This window comes from Ornithorhynchus anatinus, chromosome 6 (genome assembly GCF_004115215.2).
Source record: "Ornithorhynchus anatinus isolate Pmale09 chromosome 6, mOrnAna1.pri.v4, whole genome shotgun sequence".
In the NCBI taxonomy this organism is placed as follows: domain Eukaryota; kingdom Metazoa; phylum Chordata; class Mammalia; order Monotremata; family Ornithorhynchidae; genus Ornithorhynchus; species Ornithorhynchus anatinus.
The window spans coordinates 34045294-34067091 of NC_041733.1; the positions used below are offsets into that span (position 1 = coordinate 34045294).

General features: G+C 42.4%; 1 non-coding gene across 1 annotated transcript; it reads right to left on the bottom strand.

Moving 5' to 3' along the window:
• Positions 1-4038: 4038 nt before the first annotated feature.
• Positions 4039-4174, bottom strand: LOC114812993. The gene has a single exon (XR_003760606.1). It is a non-coding gene; the product is annotated as a small nucleolar RNA SNORA7 (small nucleolar RNA).
• Positions 4175-21798: the final 17624 nt, after the last annotated feature.

The following is a 21798-nucleotide window of genomic DNA, read 5'->3' on the forward strand; positions in this document are numbered from 1 at the left end:
GCAGATGGCTAAACTTGAATTCAATTGAAAGAGGGTTTTTTTTCATTCCATTGCCATAGTTTTCTCTCAGCTATCAGATCCCTTAGTACTGATGAGGAGTTTTCTTGACACATGTAGTAGTAACTGAAAAGAAGTCATTTCATTCATTCATTCATTCATATTTATTGAGCGCTTACTATGTGCACAGCACTGTACTAAGCGCTTGGAATGTACAATTCAGTAACAAATAGAGACAATCCCTGCCCAATGACAGAATCAAAGAAAAAGGATCTAGAATTTCCCCATAATTTTAAATACTTTTGTTTAACTACTCAATGAAACCTATGGATTTTTTTCTTTTCGATGCACAAAAATGCAAGGATTTTTATCTACAAATGTCTGAAAAGCTAAAATGTTTGTACCTTTACAAATCTCAGTGTAAAGTGCTCCTATTGGCTTTTGAACTATTCTTTAACTTGACTCCCTTTGATTACTCTTGTTGAGCCATAGTGTAATATTGATTTAAACCGAACAGAGAATTTTCTTAAGAATACAAAGTTAGCCAATTTATAACACTCGAAGTTGGCCATTTAATAAAATTATTTGTGTTCTTAGAATGTAAGGTTAAGCAGCAGTCAGGAAAATGTGATTTTCACATTTCACACATTAGCATAGATTTCAAATAATGAATGAAATCTAAAAGTTCATTATATATTAATTTTTTTATCTTTTTTGTTGTCTAAAGGCAATTGCTCAAGGGAACAATTTCCTTTTCATATATCTTATAATTGCAAGCCAGATGCTCTGAAATATTTCCAATTATATATGAATATAAAGTTGATTTGCATGAAAAAAGCCTGTCATTTGGATACATTCAACTTATTTTAAAAAATAATATAAAGCATAACGTGCACATTTTGAACTTGAAGTTAGGCTAACAGGCTTAATTTGCATTTTCATTAGTCTATTTGACACCTAATGGTCCTGAATATGAAATATTTTACTTCATTGCCTCTGGTGCCAATGCACGGTAATATCCCCATTGGTAATAATTCACCATTTTAAAACATATATTCCTGAATTATGATTGTGACTTATACACATGAGGAATATACATTGACTTAAAACATTAGAAATGTCACTTTGAAATCACTGTCTGAATATATTTAAAAGGGAAACATATATTCTTTTCTCATTCAGTCAGAAAAAAGAAAGAGTTAACTCCCTACAGTGAGGGTCAGGAACCTATACCAAGATATATCTACAAATTATGTACTATAAAGTATTTATATTAATGTAGGTCTCCCCTTCTAGACTGTAAGCTCATTGTGGGCAGGGAATGTGAATACCAACTCTGTCATACTGTATACTGTAGTGTTTAGTGCAGTGCTTGGCACACAATAAGCTCTCAGTTAACCCCACTGATGAAGACGATGTGGCTCTCTAAAACAGGCAATCACTGTGGGCAGAAGCGGCACCATGAGGGCAATCTATCAATCAATCAGTGGTGCATATGGAGCACTTAGTTGCAGAGCACTGTTCTAAGTGTTTGGGAAAGTACAATACACCAGAATTGACAGACAAGTTCCCTGCCCATAAGGAGCTTACATTCTAGAGGATGAACTCCTTAATTCTCCTCACAGATTTTTTGGGCAGAAAGTAGCTGCCTGTCCCACCCCATTGGGCCAAAAAGAGACCTGGGGGAGAACAAGATGGTTCCATCTCTTGGACTCTTTTTGGAAGTTTCAGCTACATCCCGGGGTATTTAGGGCTCCCTACCATTTTAGCAGAAGGCAGGACAAGCTGGAGCCACTCTAGGCCTTCCCCGTTCCCGGCAAGTATCAGCAGTGCCGAGGCAGGCCGACCAGCCACACTAGCAGAGAAGGGATGCGCTCTACTCCTCCATGGGTGCTGGGTGCCACACATAAGCAGCGGCAGTGTTTAGGTGCATGCTGGATAGGGAAGTACAGGAACAAGAGGCAAGCACATTCCCTACCCAAAACATCACACCCTCTGTGGTCACCCTGAGTCGCATTCATTTTCTCTCTCTCTCTCTCCCTACTCATTCTTATTTCCTCTCTTTCTGTTCAAATTTTATCATGGGCTTGATCCAACAACTAAAGGTTTGGCTTCCGACCCAAAGAAGCTGCATACAGAGCTGTAAATCATCGTAAAGAGGACCGTTACGCAGAAAGATACCTTTCCCAACCCACAATTTAAAATCAACATTAGATCCGAAGTATTCCCAAAATATCAGCCGACGAATCCATTTTGCTAGTTGAACTTGAGTGAGTCTAAGCTTAAGCACAGCAGTTCAACTGAAGGGGAATGGCAGGGACCGTATCTGTTATACTGTAATCTGCCAAGCATTTAGTACAGTGTTCTGCACATGGTAAATATTCAAAAAATACCACTGATTGAGACATTCAACACCGTAGAGTCTATTTTCAAAATGAGTCCTCCAGTTATTAATTGTCATTAATTGTCAATAATTGCTATTAATCATGGAACCCATGATTAATGAATATTATAAGAGCAGGTGTGCCAGAACTGGAGGGGTGATCTGGGAAGGGGACCCCGGACTGATGTGCGAAGTAATCAAGGAAATGCTCTTTAGAACATGCATGCAGCTGAGATATGGCTCTTTCCCTTTGTCAAAAGGGAATTTCAGTGTTCTTGCAGATTTGGAAGGGCGAAAGGGCTCTAAACTGCGATGGTTGTATTCTAAATTTAACAGTCTTATTTTTTATGGTATTCGTTAAGCACTTTGTGCCAGACACTGTACTAAGCCCTGGGGAAGAAACAAGGTAAGGGGGGGTTGGACGGAGTCCCTGTTCCACATGGGGCTCTCACTCTTAATCCCTATCTGATAAATGAAGTACCTGAGGCACAGAAAAGTGAAGTGACTTGCCCAAGTTCACCCAACAGACAAGTGGTGGAGCTGGGATTAGAACCCAGGTCCTTCTGACTCCCAGGCCCATGCTTTATCCACTATGCCACAAACGCTACCACCCACAGGGAAAGTTCCCATGGAAATCTAAATTGAAAAAGAAAAAGACAGACACACACTTGGAAAGTCAAGTTTCTCGGCAAGTGCAGCTCTCTCCTCTTCAGGTGGTAATAATAATAATAAGAGTTTATTGGTAAGTGCTTACTATGTGCCAAGCACTGGAGTAGATACAAGATGATTAAGTTGGACACAGTCCCTGTCCCAAATGGGGTTGGCAGTCTAAGCGGTGGGAGCATAGGTGTTTAGTCTCCATTCTACAGATGAGGAAACTAAAGCACAGAAAAGCCAAGTGACATCCAAAGTCACACAGCAGGCAAGTGGCAGAGTCAGGATTAGAACCCAAATCCTCTAAATCCCAAGCCCATGTTCTTTCCACTAAGGTCACGCTGCTCACCAAGAGATGAATTGTCAGTATTTTGGTAGATATACTACAGATTAAAGAATTGCATCAGTACTACTGAGTCAAGCCAAAAAGAAATATGAACATTTCAGGTGCTGGTCTTGTGTTCATTCACTAGCCCGCAAAGGAGAAGGCTCAATTTCAGATGTATGTGCCCTCTCTTAAAGGAGAAGAGTGCACTTAAATGATGAAGGATTGAGGTTAGAAATTCACAAAGGAGGAATGGCAAACTCTGGAATGGTTGGGAAAGGAAGCTGTACTGGCCTTTCCCAAGAATATAACACTTCCCTTACCCAAGATGATTTTTGAAAGTTCTGTTGCTTTGTAATCTCCCGAGCAGTTATCACAGTGCTCTGCATATAGTAAGAAATCAATAAAGATAAATACTTTTGAATGATTCATCTAGCTCAGTGGCAAGAGAGTGGTTCATCTAATGCAGTCGAGTCATTTCCAACCCATCGCGACTCCATGGACACATCTCTCCCAGAACACCCCACCTCTATCTGCAATCCTTCTGGTAGTGTACCCATAGTATTTTCTTGGCAAAAATATGGAAGTGGTTTACCATTGTCTCCTACCACGCAATCAACTGAAGTCTCTGCCCTCGACTCTCTCCCATGCCACTGCTGCCCAGCACAGGAGAGTTTTGACTTGTAGCAGATTGTCTTCCACTCGCTAGCCACTGCCCAAGCTAGGAATGGAATGAGTAGGCCTCTTTTTGACTCTCCCTCATAGCCGAGACTGGTAGAGTACTGGAAACTCTCCAGGTGCGATCCTGAGAGCGGAAGAAGGTGGTATTCCCTCATCAATTTCCCCTTCCAGCCCCATGATATCATGATTCTATGAAAACTTTTTTTAAAAATACAGATGATGTTTTCACACCGGACATTTCAATCCCAGAAATCATTATCAAAATAACAAGTTCTTATTAAAGATTCAAACTGATAGACTATTTTTTGTGACCCCTGAGGATACCGTTCCTGGTCAAATGGGGTTGCCATACCACTGATATCTGCAGCGCCATACTTGTGCTGGAATTACTATAACATTAGTAGCACTATTTTGTGGAGAAGGGGGTTTATGTATTGGAATATTAAACTGATTCTATTCATGAATGCTAAAATTCAATATTAAAAAACCTCAGTTAGTATTTGACTCAAAAATACTAAATAAAGAATTGCAGGCACCCATATCTGTATAGACATAAATCCTATCTTGAGTAATGCCAAATTTATATCTGCATTTGAGTAGTGGATAGTATAAATATATCTTTAAGATGGCTGTAAAAAGAATTTTCTACAAAATTATTTATAGGCCTAGAGTTTTCTACTGGCTACCCTAGTGAGGAGTTTCAAATCTTTGGTTAGTCCTTTCAGCGCCCAGAATTCTTGAGATTTCACATCACCTACCCACATTTTTTAGTAACTTTCAACTTGGTAGATTTTCTTCTTCTTGTAAACAGATACTATAATCTCGCCTCTGATAATGCTAGGATCCATTATGTAATTTGTAGAAGAGGAAGTGGAAATAGAGGGAGGATGTGACTTTCTTTAGGGACTAGATCATCTAGAAATAATGAATTATAGTCATTTGTCAAACTATGGAAGAAGCCCCAGAACTGGTAAGATGCAAGTCAGACAAGAAAGATTACTGTTCTGCATAAAATGGTGATTTTTATATTGTTGTAAATATACAGTGTTGTGTTAGTGCTGGAAGAATGTGGAATTAAGGTTAGTAATGCATGTGCACGACAACATCCTAAACAGCTCTTTCTGCTCTTTTTTAAAAACAGATAAATGACTATTTTAGCCAAACCAGTAAAAATGAAGTTGCCACAGAAATGAGGCATTTTAAATCAAGGCACACCTGGTAATCAGCAATTTGAAATATACTGTAATAGTTTTATAAGTAGTACTGTAATGCCAAGCCCATAATTTTGATCCTCTGAAAGGGCTATTTTATTTTTCTAAATTATTTAAATGTGAAAATGTTATTTTTTTCTGGTCAACTAGGTAGGTAACAAAAATTAGGTACATTAAATGATTGTGTAGTGGCGTGATTGGACCCCCTTCTTGCCAAATCCAATGCCTCCTACTCCATTCTAATCCTCCTTGACCTCTCAGCTGCCTATGACACTGTCGACCATCCCCTCCTCCTCCACACCTTATCTCACCTTGGCTTCCCGGACTCCGTCCTCTCCTGGTTCTCCTCTTATCTCTCTGGCCGGTCATTCTCGGTCTCCTTCGTAGGCGCCTCCTCCCCCTCCCATCCTTTAACTGTTGGAGTTCCTCAAGGGTCAGTTCTCGGCTCTCTTCGGTTCTCCATTTACACTCACTCCCTCGGTGAACTCATTCGCTCCCATGGCTTTGACTGCCATCTCTACGCAGATGACACGCAGATCTACATCTCCGCCCCTGTCCTCTCCCCCTCCCTTCAGGCTCGCATCTCCTCCCGCCTCCGGGACGTCTCCACCTGGATGTCGGCCCCCCACCTAAAACTCAACATGAGCGAGACTGAGCTCCTCATCTTCCCTCCCAAGCCCGGTCTTCTCCCAGACTTCCCTATCACCGTGGATGGCACGACCATCCTTCCCGTCTCTAGGGCCCGCAATCTCGGCGTCATCTTTGACTCGTCTCTCTCGTTCACTCCACAGATCCTATCCGTTACTGAGACCTGCCGGTCTCACCTTTACAATATTGCCAAGATCCGCCCTTTCCTCTCCACCCAAACGTCTACCTTACTGCTACAGGCTCTTGTTATACCCAGGCTAGACTGCTGTGTCAGCCTTCTCTCTGATCTCCCTTCCTCCTCTCTCGCCCCGCTCCAGTCTATTCTTCACTCCGCTGCCCGGCTCATCTTCCTGCAAAAACGATCCGGGCATGTCACTCCCCTTCTTAAACAACTCCAGTGGTTGCCTAACAACCTCCACTCCAAACAAAAACTCCTCACTCTAGGCTTCGAGGCTGTCCATCCCTATGCCCCTTCCTACCTCTCCTCCCTTGTCTCTTTCTTCCGCCCACCCCGCATGCTCCACTCCTCTGCCATCCACCTCCTCACCGTCCCTCGCTCTTGCCTATCCCGCCGTCAACCCCGGGCCACGTCCTCCCGCGGTCCTGGAATGCCCTCCCTTCTCACCTCAGACAATCTAATTCTCTTCCCCTCTTCAAATCCCTACTTAAAACTCACCTCCCCAAGAGGCCTTCCCAGACTGAGCTCTCCCCTTTTTCCCTCTGCTCCCTCTACTCCCCCTTCACCTCTCCGCAGCTAAACCCTCTTCTCCCCCCTTTCCCTCTCCTCCTCCCCCTCTCCCGTCCCGCCCCCTCAGCACTGTACTCGTCCACTCGACTGTATATATCTTTATCACCCTATTTATTTTGTTTATTTTGTTTAATGAGATGTACATCACCCTGATTCTATTTAGTTGCCAATGTTTTTATGAGGTGTTCTTCCCCTTGACTCTATTTATTGCCGTTGTTCTCGTCTGCCCGTCTCCCCCGATCAGACCGTAAGCCCGTCAAATGGCAGGGACTGTCTCTATCTGTTGCCGACTTGTTCATTCCAAGCGCTTAGTACAGTGCTCTGCACATAGTAAGCGCTCAATAAATACTATTGAATGAATGAATATTTGGGAGTTGCATCAGAAATTATATCACAGAAAATTTCACAGTAGATCTTAGCAAACCAGAGAAAGTTTGGAAACGAACAATAAACTCTATCAAAGTTCAAGCTATTGTTACCCTGGGGGTAGTGAAGTGAGACCAGAGCAAACTAGATCATTTTGATAAAATATAGACTATAGATTTGGATGACTTTGTGGTACATGCAGATTTATATTACATTCCTAATGGATAAGAGGATGGAGAATTCTAAAAAATAAAGATTCTTATTCTGCCAGCGCTAAAATTCAACCAGGCTTTCTTCCAAGTGTGCAAAAAAAAAGTTGCTAGGAACCCTTAGGAGCACCGTTAGAGGTCAAGGCAAGAGAAGCGGTGCGGCCTAGTAGAAAGATCTTGGGAGTGAGAGGACATGGATTCTAACCCTGGCTCCTCCATTTGCCTGCTGTGTGACCTTGGGCAAGTCATTTTACTTCGCTATGCTCAATTTCATCATCAGTAAAAAGGGAATTAATACTGTGAGCCCCATGTGGTAAATGGACTGTGTCCATCTGGATTAGCTTGTGTTTACACCAGTGCTTAATGCAGTGTCTGCCACACAGTGAGCTTTTAAATATCACATGAAAAAAAGTCAAACTTCCCCAAAATTCCTGTTCCATCAGAGGTAATCAAAATCTATCTGTCCTATAAAAATTCTGGCTACTATTCCTATTTATTAAGCATCTACTGTTTGCAAAGCTTCAATGCTCAGTAGTATGCTCTGCACACTGTAAGAACTTAAAAAAGTACTATTACTATTGTTATACCAAGTGCTTGGGAGAGTCCAATAGAAGTAATACTCTACAATATCGCCAAGATCCGCCCTTTCCTCTCCACCTTACTATTACGGGCTCTCGTTATATCCCGGCTAGACTACTGTGTCAGCCTTCTCTCTGACCTCCCTTCCTCCTCTCTCGCCCCGCTCCGGTCTATTCTTCACTCCGCTGCCCGGCTCATCTTCCCGCAGAAACGATCTGGGCATGTCACTCCCCTTCTTAAACAACTCCAGTGGTTGCCTATCGACCTCCGCTCCAAACAAAAACTCCTCACTCTAGGCTTCGAGGCTCTCCGTCACCTTGCCCCTTCCTACCTCTCCTCCCTTCTCTCTTTCTACCGCCCACCCCGCACGCTCCGCTCCTCTGCCGCCCACCTCCTCGCCGTCCCTCGGTCTCGCCTGTCCCGCCGTCGACCCCTGGGTCACGTCCTCCCGCGGTCCTGGAACGCCCTCCCTCCTCACCTCCGCCAAACCGATTCTCTTTCCCTCTTCAAAACCTTACTTAAAAATCACCTCCTCCAAGAGGCCTTCCCAGACTGAGCTCCTCTTCCCCCTCTACTCCCTCTGCCATCCCCCCTTTACCTCTCCGCAGCTAAAGCCTCATTTTCCCCTTTTCCCTCTGCTCCTCCACCTCTCCCTTCCCATCCCCACAGCACTGTACTCGTCCGATCGACTGTATATATTTTCGTTACCCTATTTATTTTGTTAATGAATTGTACATCGCCTCGATTCTATTTAGTTGCCATTGTCTTTACGAGATGTTCTTCCCCTTGACTCTATTAATCGCCATCGTTCTTGTCTGTCCGTCTCCCCCGATTAGACCGTAAGCCCGTCAAACGGCAGGGACTGTCTCTATCTGTTGCCGACTTGTTCATCCCAAGCGCTTAGTACAGTGCTCTGCACATAGTAAGCGCTCAATAAATACTATTGAATGAATGAATACTCTACTGGGAGAAGCAGCACGGTCCAGTGGATAAAGCATGGGCCTTGGAGTCAGAAGGACCTGAGTTCTAATCCCGGCTTCACCATTTGTCTGTTGTGTGCTCTGAATTCACTGTGCCTCAGTTGCCACAACTGTAAAATGGGGAATAAGCCTGTGAGCCCCATGTGGGACACAGACTGTGTCTAACCTGATTAGCTTACATCTATCCCCAAGCTTAGTACAGTGCCTGGTACATAGTAAGCACTTAAATACCTTAAAAAAATGTTAGCCCTAACCACTGTCCTCTAGTTTACAATCTAATGAGGTCACAGATATTAAAATAGGTTAGAGACATTCATTCATTCAGTCGTATTTATTGAGCACTTACTGGGTGGCGAACACTATACTAAGCGCATGGGAGAATAAACTACAATAAACAGACACATTCCCTGCCCGCAACAAGATTACAACCTAGAGGGGTGGAGGCAGACATTAATAAAAATAAATACATTACAGATATGTGCCTAAGTGCCATGGGGCTGGGGGGAGGGATGAACAAAGGGAGCCAGTCAGGGTGATGCAGAAAGGAATGGGAGAAGAGGAAAAGGGGGCTTAGTCAGGGAAGGTCTCTTGCAGATGTGCCCTCAATAAAGCTTTGAAGGTGGGGGAGAGCAATTGTCTGTTGGATTTGAGGAGGGAGGGTGCTCCAGACCAGAGGCAGGATGAGCGAGGAGCTAGGAGCCGGTGACGAGATGGACAAGATCAAGGCACAGCGAGAGGTTTAACATTAAAGGAGCAAAGTGTGCGGACTGGGTTGTAGTAGGAGAATAGCAAGATGAGATAGGAGGAGACAAGGTGATTGAGTGCTTTAAAGCCAATGGTTAGGAATTTTTTTTCTTTTTTGATGCAGAGGTGGATGGTCAACCACTGGAATTTATTTGAGGAGTGGGGAAATATGTCCTGAATGTTTCTCTAGAAAAATGATCCGGGCAGCAGAGTGAAGTACGGACAGAAATAAGAAGAGTGTTCTTAGCTAAGAGAGTGGATACAAAAATGCTCCTGGTGATAGTGAATATATAAATCAAACACTGGTATTTATTGAGAGCTTACTGTGCATAGAACAGTGTTCTAGGTACTTTGGATAGTGCAGCATAATAAAGTTGGTGGACAGTGTGTGGTCGTTGCATGCAAAGTGGTGTGGCAGTCAGGGGATAAAATCAGGAGAGTGGAAAAATTAATCTGGGAAGGGGGTCCTAAAGGAGATGAGATGGAGATAGGAGATGACCCTGGGAGTCAGAGGATTTGATGACTATACAATGGCTTTAAAATAGGGAATACGGAAGCAGCGTGGCTCAGTGGAAAGAGCCCGGGCTTGGGAGTCGGAGGTCATGGGTTCGAATCCCGGCTCTGCCACTTGTCAGCTGTGTGACTGTGGGCAAGTCACTTCACTTCTCTGTGCCTCAGTTACCTCATCTGTAAAATGGGGAGGAAGACTGTGAGCTTCATGTGAGACAACCTGATTACCCTGTATCTACCCCAGCACTTAGAACAGTGCTCTGCATATAGTAAGTGCTTAACAAATACCAACATTATTATTATTACTATTATTAAAATTTGTGATTCAAAACACATTCAGGAAAATACAATGAGGATATCAAAGCAAACTGTTGATTTACGAAATACTCTACTTATTCCTGTTTCTTAGACTGTAAGCTCATTGTGGGCAAGGAACAAGCCTATCAACTCTGTTGTGTGGTACCCTAAGTGCTTAGTACAGTCATTTATGTACACTAAGGGTTCAAAAACACCATTGATTGATTTCAACCCTCTCAAGGCAGGAAACCAATTCAAATAAAAGTATGAGGAAAATGAGGCACTTTCTTTTTTTGAACATATGCCGCGTTAAATAGAATGTCAACTTTAATGCAAACAGCTGCTAATCAGATCTTTTCACGGTGTAATTTAAAAACATTTAAATCCCCATTTTAAGTTTTGCCATTATGTCAGTTTTCAACATCGAAACCTTGTTCAGCTCAGGATGAAATATTCTCATTATGTCATATAGTGGGTGAGCAAATTAATATTTCAGGTAACTCCATGGATCTGACACGAATGCCTGACATAGGGGCAGGAGCTGACCTCTGCTTCCTACACATGGGAGTCAGAATGGCCTAATGGAAAGTATGTGGGACTGGTAGGCGGGTAACTGGTGGCTTATCTCCAAATCAACTTTTTCTGGATCCTTGAGAAATGGGTTGGAGGCAGCCATTTGAAAAAGTGTAGCAGTTGGGTTTATTGAGCACCCACTGGCAGAAATGCTCCGTACTAAGAGCTCAGAGGTACTTGAAAGGTTAATTACCGTTTGGTAATCTGCAACCTCCCAACAAATGATAGCTTCTAAGCGGCCTTCATTCCTAGTATTCCACCAGTTAAGACACTGCTTTATGATCCTCCCTCCTCCGATTGGTTCCCCCAGGCAGGGTATGACTGATGGGCAAATCTTCCTTTAAGCTCCCTGCAGGTAGTTTGGCTGGCAGGGGGAGAGCCACGGTTTGGAAAGGTCAGGGAGAGTGTCTGCGATTTATGCTGTAGTGGCACAGTTTTGGGAAAGCCTAAGAGAGCTTTTTCTATTGCTAAAGCAGATACTCTGGGAAAAGGGCTTTCAGGCACTGTTTCCCAGGTCTTGGGACTTCCACCCATCTGGAATGTAAACTCTTTTTGGGCAGGGAAATGTGTCTGTTACACTGTAGTCTCCCAAAGTACAGTGCTCTGCACACAGCAAGCGCTGAATAAATAAGATTGAATGACTGACTTCCACCCCATGTCCTTTCCGCAGCAAATTCAGAGAAGCAGCGTGGCTCAGTGGAAAGAGCATGGGCTTTGGACTCAGAGGTCATGGGTTCGAATCCCGGCTCGGCCACTTGTCCGCTGGGTGACTTTGGACAAGTCACAACTTCTCGGTGCCTCAGTTACCTCATCTGTAAAATGGGGATTAAGACTGTGAGCCCCACGTGGGACAACCTGATTCCCCTGTGTCTACCCCAGCGCTTAGAACAGTGCTCGGCACATAGTAAGCGCTTAACAAATACCAACATAATAAACTCAGGAACCGTGAGAGATGAGAGAGCCATAGGGATACAACCGGGAGGTTGTCTGAGCTGATTTAGCTCACAGCTGATACCCTAAACTGGAGCCTGGTTCTGTCCCAAGCCCCGTGGGGATGGAGAGGGGGAGACGAGCAGGTCCAAAGCCTAGGGGAGATGTGGGGGTCCGAGGGGCCGAATGGAGGAGAGGAGAAGCTACTCCCTGAGGAAATGAGGGCGGACACTCTGAATCCCCACCAGTCTGCCCCAGACCTGCTTCCTCCTCTGCTCCGGCCCCTCTTCGCAAGCAGTGTCGAAACTGAGGCCATTGGCAGTTTAGAAAGGCAAGAGTGGCTTCCATAAAGCTGCCTCAAAAAAGGTAAATTTTTGAGGAATTCGCCAGATAGGAGGATTGCAGTCTAAAGTCGTGTTGGCTTCATGGTGCCAAATTTGGGAAATATTAAACAACAAGTGACCTATTTCCAGTCTACAAGGAATCTAGGAAGACCCCTCCAAGATGTCCAAAAGTGGTCAAAACCCAAATATGAACCAGACACCCAAAGGAAGAGAAGATAGAGATGGGAGTAGTATTCATCTACCCAGATCTGTCCACCTGAACCTTTTTTTTTTTTTGGTATTTGTTAAGCACCTAAGATGGGCCAGGCACTGTGCTAAGCGATGGGGTTGGACACGGTCTATGTCCCACTTGGGGTTCCCAGTTTTAATCCCCATTTTATAGATGAGGTAGCTGAGGCCCAGGCAAGTTAAGTGACTTCCCCAAGGTCACACAGCAGACAACAGGAGGAGCTTAACTTAGTATATTACACTGAGATAATAATAATTTGGTATTTGTTAAGCGCTTACTATGTACAAAGCACTGTTCTAAGCGCTGGGGGATACAAGGTGATCAGGTTGTCCCACGTGAGGCTCACAGTTTTCATCCCCATTTCACAGATGAGGGAACTGAGGCACAGAGAAGTGAAGTGCCTTGCCCACAGTCACACAGCTGACAAGTGGCAGAGCTGGGATTCGAACCCGTGACTTCGGGCTCCCAAGCCCGGGCTCTTTCCACTGAGCCATGCTGCTTCTCTAAGCAGCTTCTGCTTCTAAGACTGCTTCTCAGTTCTTAGAGGACTGAGATGGCAGTCCTTTAAGTTTTCACTGTCAAACCCATGAGTTGCAATATGTTTTGCAGCCCTAAAAAGAAGCATTCCCTCCTTCAGCCAGCTTCATATTATAGGCAATAAGAATCAAGTTTAGGTGAAAATTCTGATTCGATATTAGACAAGTACATCAAATGGTACTGTACCAGTGATTCTAGCTAGGCTTTGCAGCGTAGCTCAGTGGAAAGAGCACGGGCTTTGGAGTCAGAGGTCATGGGTTCAAATCCTGGCTCGGCCACTTGTCAGCTGTGTAACTGTGGGCAAGTCACTTCACTTCTCTGTGCCTCAGTTACCTCATCTGTAAAATGGGGATTAAGACTGTGAGCCCACGTGGGACAACCTGATTCCCCTGTGTCTACCCCAGCGCTTAGAACAGTGCTCTGCACATAGTAAGCGCTTAACAAATACCAACATTATTATTATTATTATGGTTATCGGGGTTTAAATTCCAGCACTGTGGACCAGATGTATTCCCATTTTATTGTGAAGAATATTTTGCCCATTATAATAATAATAATAGAATTGAAGTGCTCACTAAATATAAGATAATCAGGTTGGACACAGTTTCTCTTCCACATGGGGCTCACAGACTAAGGGGGAGGAAGACATTTACAGAAGAGGAAACTGAGGCCCAGAAAAGTTAAGGGATTTGCCCAAGGTCACACAGCAGGGAAGAAGCAGAGTCAGGATAAGAACCCATGTCCTCTGATTTTCAGGCCCGTGTTCTTTCCATTAGGCCATGGTGTGCAAGGCAGGATTAAACGATTTATGTCGCTGAAGTATTTATAAACAACTCAACCATCATATCCATCTGAAAACCTGTATTGCAGGCCACATAGGCTTTTGAAATCTTGCATATCTGGATCCGATCTAAATATGGAGTGCTTATTTCCCCAAAGCAAATTCATATGTTTATGAAATGGCTCGGATCTCAGTGACTTAAACAACTGTTACACCAAGGATTTTCCCAAAACAGTTTGCACAGAAACCAAACATCATAGATCATGTGTACCTATGCCTCTGTCAGCCAAAGTTTCAAAGAATGACATTATTATTTCATGCCAATGGATCACAGTAAGAAAAAACTATCTATCATTAATATGGCACCATCACCCAGTAAAGCTTAAGGAAGCATCTCCAAATTTGTTTTCCAGTGGAAACACCAGTTAACAAGTATGAATTGCACATCAGAGTGCATTTAGCCTAAAATGATCTGAATAATTCACAAATTTTGATTCGTTCTAAGACCGAAGACAATTCCATTTCTCTTTATCTAACAGCAAAATAATTCAACCCTAATCTCACTATGTCCCAGAAGTTTAGCTGGTGCGCTATATAATCTTAGACCCATAGTTTAAAACTTAAATGGAGCAAATTAATAATCAGGGCATTTACTGAGCACTTAATGTGTGCAAAGTATGGGGGCATATATATATATATGCTTAGCCATCGAGGCACATGCCCTGCCCCCCAGGAGGCTCACAATCTATTTTATGCCCATTTTCAAGATAAAGAAACTGTGGCCCAGAGAGGGTAGGGAACCTACCCAAGTTCAAACGGCAGGCCAGTGACAGATGTGGGGCTAGAGCTCCATTCTCTCGGTGTCCAGTCTTGTCCTTTTTCCACTAGGCTGTGCTGTATTAAAGCTAGATTTTCATTTAAAAAGTGAAAGAACATGCCAGGCTACCAAAAATAAGGGGAGAAAAATTCATTTCAATAGCATCTATGCTTTCATTCTTTCCAAGGAATTTAAAAGTAAATAGAAGTGGTTCAATAAATAAGAAATGTGAGATCAATTTTTACTTAAGAATTGCATCAGCCAATGCATTTTTTTTAGGTTTTACCTTCGTACTTGTATCCTAAAGCCGCCGTATTGCAGAACTCTATATAATAAAAGTAAAAATGATTTTTTTAAGGTTCAGTATGAGAACCAAGTTCTGAACTAAAATAAGTAGCTTTTGACTACTGCCTAATCAAATAACGAAGCCTGCCCTCCTTGGGGACCCACTGATCTTTTAGAGCAGTCGGCATGGCATCAAGAGAGGAAGTAAAAACTCGTGGCCCACATGGATGTGTGGCTTATAGAAAAAGGACAGGAGAACTAGAAATCATCACAAATTACTTTAGAAATGGGAATTTCTCAAATAGGGAGAGCACAAATAGAACTATAAATCTCTGAAACTGACAGAAGATTTATCACCCAGGATGGAACAATAAATAAAGCAGAGCCACCCACCTTGGCAGCTTTAAGTGACTTTCCTCTTTACTGACCACAAGGTGAGAAAAGCAGCAAGGACTAGTAGATAGAGGAAGGACCTGGGAGTGGGATATTCCAGAATTCTTATCCCAGCTCTGCCACTCGTCTGCTGAGTGACCTTGGGCAAATCACTTTTCTCTGCCTCAGTAACCTCATCCGTCAACTGGGGATTAAGATTGTGGACCTCACGTGGGAGAGGGACTGTGTCCAATCTGGTGATTAGCTTGTATCTACCCCAGTGCTTAGTACAGTGCCTGACACATTGTAAGTGCTTAACAAATACCCCTCTGCCCAAAAAAAGCCCTCAAAAATATTCCTCCAAACCAATTATCTTTAATGATGGTAACAATCGACCAGTAAGAAGAATCAGAATTCGTACTAATCAAAAATACCTCATTACTAGCTAGTCATGGATCCTGTAAAGTTCATTCCAACGCAGTGGAACAAGCCAGGTACATGCTGCCTCTCCATGCAAGAGCTGATGACTTTGTTGGGCTGATAAAGTCTTTGTGTAGAGCTCTTATTCCAGCATAATAATAACAGAGCATAATCAGGAAGCTGGCAAGAGACTCAGGGGGGCAACTTTATGATTGACTTATAAAAAATGTCCTAAAGAAGGGACAAGTTAGAAATAGGCTGTGGTAAACCCAATAGGGAGGTGGTAAGAGATCCATGAAGGTAAAGGGGAAGAGATGGCTCCAAAAAGTAATATAAAGGACCTACTGGAAGAATTTAAGAGATTGACTGACTGGCGAAAAGAAAAAACAAAACCCCAACAATTAGCGGTATGTATCGAACACTTACTATGTGCAGAACACTATACAAGGCACTTGGGAGTATTATACAACAGAGTTCACTGAATCTTATTTATTGAGCCCTTCCTGTGTGCAGAGCACTATATTAAGTACTTGGAAAATACAATACAGCAATAAAGAGAGACAATCCCTGCCTATAGCAGCCTCACAGTCTAGAGGAGGGGAGACAAACATAAATACAAGTAAATAGGCATTAATATAAACAGAATTATAGATATATGTATATACCTAAGTGCTGTTGGGCAGGGAGGGGGGGAAAGAGCAAAGGGAGTGAATCAGGGTGACACAGAAGGGAGTGGGAGCAGAGGAAAAGTGGGGCATAGTCTGGGAAGACAGACAAGATCCCTGCCCACAACAAGCTTACAGTCTAGACATTATGATAAGTGAATTGATCATTATTGATTATAAAAAATAAAGGATCAAAGATAACCCCTAGATTGTAAACTTTTTTCAACAATTACTCTCCCCTCCTTCAAAGCCTTATTGAAGTCACATGTCGTCGAAGAGGCCTTCCCTGACTAAGCCCCACCTTTCCTCTTCTCCCACTCCCTCTGCATTGCCCTAACTTGCTGCCTTTGCTCTTCCCCCATCCCAGACCCACAGTGCTTATGCACATATCTGGAATTTGTTTATATTAATGTCTGTCTCCACGCATCTCTAGTCTAAGCTCATTGTGGGCCTGGAAAGTGCCTGTTTATTGTTGTTTTGTACTCTCTGAAGCACTTAGTACAGTGCTTTGCATACTGTAAGCACTCAATAAATACAATTGAATGAATGAATGAATGAATGAATGAATGAATGAATGAGAAGAAGGTTTGTATAAAGAAGGCTCCTTCAGGGGTTTTTAAATGGTATTTCTTAAGCATTTACTATGTGCCAGGCACTGTTTTAGGCACTGGGATAGATACAAGGTAATCAGGTTGGACACAGTCCATGTCCCACATAGGGCTCACAGTCTTAATCCCCATTTTACAGATGAGGTAATCGAGACAGAAAGGAGTGAAGTTACTTGTCCAAGGTCACACGGTAGAACTTTAAAAAAAAAAAAAACACTCCGTAAGTGATCCTGAAGCTAGTCTGCCGGGAAATTTATCTCCTTACTGTAAATTCTCTTCTACTTAGACTGTGCACTTAATACCATTAAAAAAAAAATTCCAGATTTAATGATGCTAAACTCTTCCAGGTCACCTCTGAAATTGTCCAGAAATGTCCTAGAAGATATGAACTGCAGGAAGATTTCAAAGCTTAGTGCAAAGTAGCAAATGAGTTTCAAAAGGAGCAAATTACTCTAGTTAATATACAGAAAAATAATACAAATGGCAACTGTACGATGAATTCCAACAGATCTTGGATTAAGGTCACATTGTACTTTCCCAAGTGTTCATTACAGTACTCTGAACACAGTAAGCTCTCAATGAATACTACTGAATCTTCTCCAAGAGGCCTTCCCTGATTAAGTCCCCTTTTTCCCAGCTCCCTCTCCCTTCTGTGTCCCCTCTGCACTTGAATCTATGACTTCTGGGCATTTGATATTTTCCCTTCCCACAACCCCACAGCACTTAATTGTATAGCATCAAATTATACATTATAAATTATCTATTTATATCATTGTCTACGACCCCCACTAACCTGTAAGCTCACTGGGGACACGGAACATTTCTGCCAAATCAGTTGTACTCTCCCAATCACTTAGTACAGTGCTCTGCACATACTGAGCACTGGATACCACTGATTGTATTATCATTATCAACTGGTTCCTCAGTTCAGTGAGCTGCAAAAACCATAAGAAGTAGTGGCTAGAGCATGGCCTGGGGAGTCAGAATGATCTGGGTTCGAATTCTACCTCTGCTCAAAGAGTGATCTTGGGCAAGTCACTTTACTTCTCTGTGCCTCAGTTACCTCATCTGGAAAAGGGTATAAAAACACAGCCCAGTGTGGGACAAGGACTGTGTCCAACCTCATTAGCTTCTATCTACCCCAGTGCTTACTACAGTGCTTGGCCCATAGTAAGCACTTAAATACTATAAATGTTACTATTATTAAAGAAAACTTTAGAGAACAATGTGACGTTTCCTTTCTTGACATCTAACTACATAGGAAGGGTAATTTTGTTTTATAACGACCCATCATGGTTTCTCATCTATAAATATATGATTTTTATCTCCCCGAGCCTTCTAAATCCCTCCCTTTTACTTCCAATACTTCTAACTGTTCCATAATAAAGCATTTTGATTTTATCTAAACCCTTTTTGAACCTATTGATATTTTCTGCCTGGACAGTGTCCTTTGATACCAAAATCTATAATCTTATCACTCATTGAATGGATCCTTTATCCAGAATTTACCATCTTCAAGCTTCTGTGCTGATACTGTAAGATTTGGTGAACAACCTCTTCCTGAATTTATCTTTGATGATTGTGTACACTTAAACTTAAAACTAGAGAAGCAGCGTGGCTCACTGGAAAGAGCACGGGCTTTGGAGTCAGAGGTCATGGGTTCGAACCCCGACTCTACCACTTGTCAGCTGTGTGACTTTGGGCAAGTCACTTAACTTCTCGGTGCCTCAGTTACCTCATCTGTAAAATAGGGATTAAGACTGTGAGCCCTACGTGGGACAACCTGATTCCCCTGTGTCTACCCCAGCGCTTAGAACAGTGCTCGGCACATAATAAGCGCTTAACAAATACCAACATTATTATTATTATTATTAAACCATGACTCTTCGGTTTTCATTTTTAGAGGCTGAATCTAAGTTTTTAAGATGATTTTTGTACAGAAGCTGCTCTATCCCCTTATTTTGGTTATATTACTCTGAATCTTCGAGTACCTCTTGTGACCTTCCAAATATGTGATCAAGAAGAGTATTTAATGAGTCCATATTTAGTGTAATTTTGTACCATATATTGGCAAAACAGCCATATATTAGCAAAACAGCTTTTTTGCTTTACATACCTTCTTAATTAAAACTAGATTGGCATTTTTTATGGTATTTATTAAGCGCCTTACTATATGCTTACAACGTAATCAGGTTGGAAACAGTCCTTGTCTCAAATGGGGCTAGCAGTCTTAATCCCCATTTTAAAGGTGAGGTAACTGAGGCCCAGAGAAGTTAAGTGACTTGCCCAAGGTCACACAGCAGACAAGTGGCAGAGCTGGGATTAGAACCCACACCCTCTAATTCCTGAGCCCATGCGCCTGTCATTAGGTCATGCTGCTGGTACACACTGTCAGACAGAGCACTGTCTTTATAATTTTTGTCTAATCCCGTATAGATTGTTTATTTTCTAATTCACAGCAAAAAAAAAAAATAGTCAACTCCAGGAACTCAGCTCTGAGTTAATGATCAAAGCTACCGTACTGTACTGCTAATGTAAACATCATGGCACACATTTCCAGAGAAATGTTCAACTCAAGCACAGTGAATATTTGAAAATTATTCAGACTTTGAAGAAAACACCGATGATCCAGCATTAAAATTTAAACTCTAATGTACTATAATTGGCTCAGTGTTTAAAGACAAAACACAAATACTTTGCATGGCCAGGACAGAAAAAAATGCATTTTCCTTTTAGTTTTTAAATATTTACTCTCCAACGTTCATGCAGTTATCTGTCCACGGTGAGGTAGGACAGGAATAGAATGAAAAATTAAAATCCACTAATATTCCCCCAAAATCTCATTTTAGAAAAATTTCCATCCCTGCCCCACTAAAATTCCTAACCAAGTTACAACAGGTAGCAAAAAGGGCTGATATGAGTTGCATCTTTTTTTCCTGCCATAGGAGCTAATAAACAGCAGATTGCAGGAAAGGCAAAGGAAGTAACTAATCCTGGTCTGAATTCCATCATACTGTTCCCACTCCTTGCCAGACAAAAATATGTCAAGAACACCGGGTAATCATTTATTATTATTATTATTGGTATTAACATTTGCAATGTCTATTAATAGGTAAGATGTTTGCAATAATAGGCATGTGAGGCAGTGTGGTTTAGTGGAAAAAGCAGGGGCCTATGAGTCACAGAACCTGGGTTCTAATCCTGACTCTGGCACTTCTGTGCTGTGTGTGGTTGGGCAACTCACTTAACTTTTCTGTGCCTTAGTTACCTCATCTGTAAATCAGGGCCTGAATCCTACTCCCTCTGACCTAGACCGTGAGTTCCAGGCGGCACATGGACTGTGTCCAACATTCATTCATTCAATAGTATTTAATGAGCGCTTACTCTGTGCAGAGCACTGTACTAAGCACTTGGAATGTACAAATCGGCAACAGATGGAGACAGTCCCTGCCCATCGACGGGCTCACAGTCTAATCGGGGGAGGATCCAACATGATTACCTTTGATCTCCTCCAGCACTTAGAACAGTGCTAACACAATAAGTATTTAACAGATATTTTTATTATTTGTTAGGCACTTCCTATGCACAAAGGCCTGAATTAAATTCTGTAGTAGATACAAAACAATCAGGTTAGACACTGTCCTTGTCTCTCATGGTGAGAGAGAGTCTAAGATCACAGTCTAAGTAGGAGGGAAAACAAGTATTGAATCCCCATTTTATAGATGAGACCACTGAGGCCCAAAGAATAAAATGACTTGCCTCTGGTCACACCGCAGGCAACTAGTAAAGCGGGGATTAGAACTCGGTTCCTCTGACTCTCCATCCTATGCTCTTTCCAATAGGCTACCCTACTTCTCATGTGTTTTCTGCCATATGTCTTGATAGTCTTTCTTCTCCTTACATTTGTTATTTGTTAAGCACATACTATGTGCCAGACATCGTATTAAGTGCTGAAGTTACAAGATAATCAGGTTGGACACAGTCCCTGTCTCTCGTGAAGTTCATAGTCTTCATCCCCATTGTCCACATAAAGTAACTGAGACAGAGATGAGTGACTTGCCCAATGTCACAGAGGAGGCAAATGGAAAAGTCAGGATTAGAACCCAGGCCCCTATTTTATCCGCTAGGCCATTCTGCTTCTTTTTCCATTTGCCTCTTGGCAGATGAATAGTAGTTGCTTTTAGCCAGCTGGGTCAGTGTAGTGCATTTAAATGGTAATCACTTGCCTACACGCCTTTCCTAACACCTCTACGAGAGAAGCTGAGGCCAGGATGACTAGCCGCTCATGACAGGTGATGAAATTGGAACACTGTGAGGTAAACTTGTCCAAAGTCAGACTCAAACCCATGGAAGAATTAGGTTTAAGACCCAAGCCACCTATCTTATGAGACTACTCTATGACACTTTGGCCTCTGCATGTTAAATATACTCTTTCTAGAGGAAAAGCAGATTTCCCTGGATCTTTTCCATATGCGGTTTGCAGGAGTCCATTTCCATAATACGATCATCAGAATTCATGAGTGAACGTTCCAGCAGAGCAAAAAATAGAACCGAGTATTTGTGTTTACAGACGGGTAGCGATTTGGGCTCATAACCCAAAGAATTCGTGCAAAGTCTGTTGATATTCACAAATGTTGGTTTTTTGCAAGTTCAAGCTGTCGCTTCAACCTAGTCCATAATTATAGATGAGGAAGCCCTGGGAAACTGGGGATTTTATAGTCTTTCAGTGGACATCTTTTCCACTTTTTTGCCCTCCTTCTGTTTCTCTATTTTTTCTTCTATTCAACAATAATAATAATAATGGTAATAATGATACTTATTAAGCACTTAGTATCAAGCGCCAGCGTAAATACAATCATATCCCTGACCACGTTCACCTAAGCACAAGTGAGAACAGACAATGAA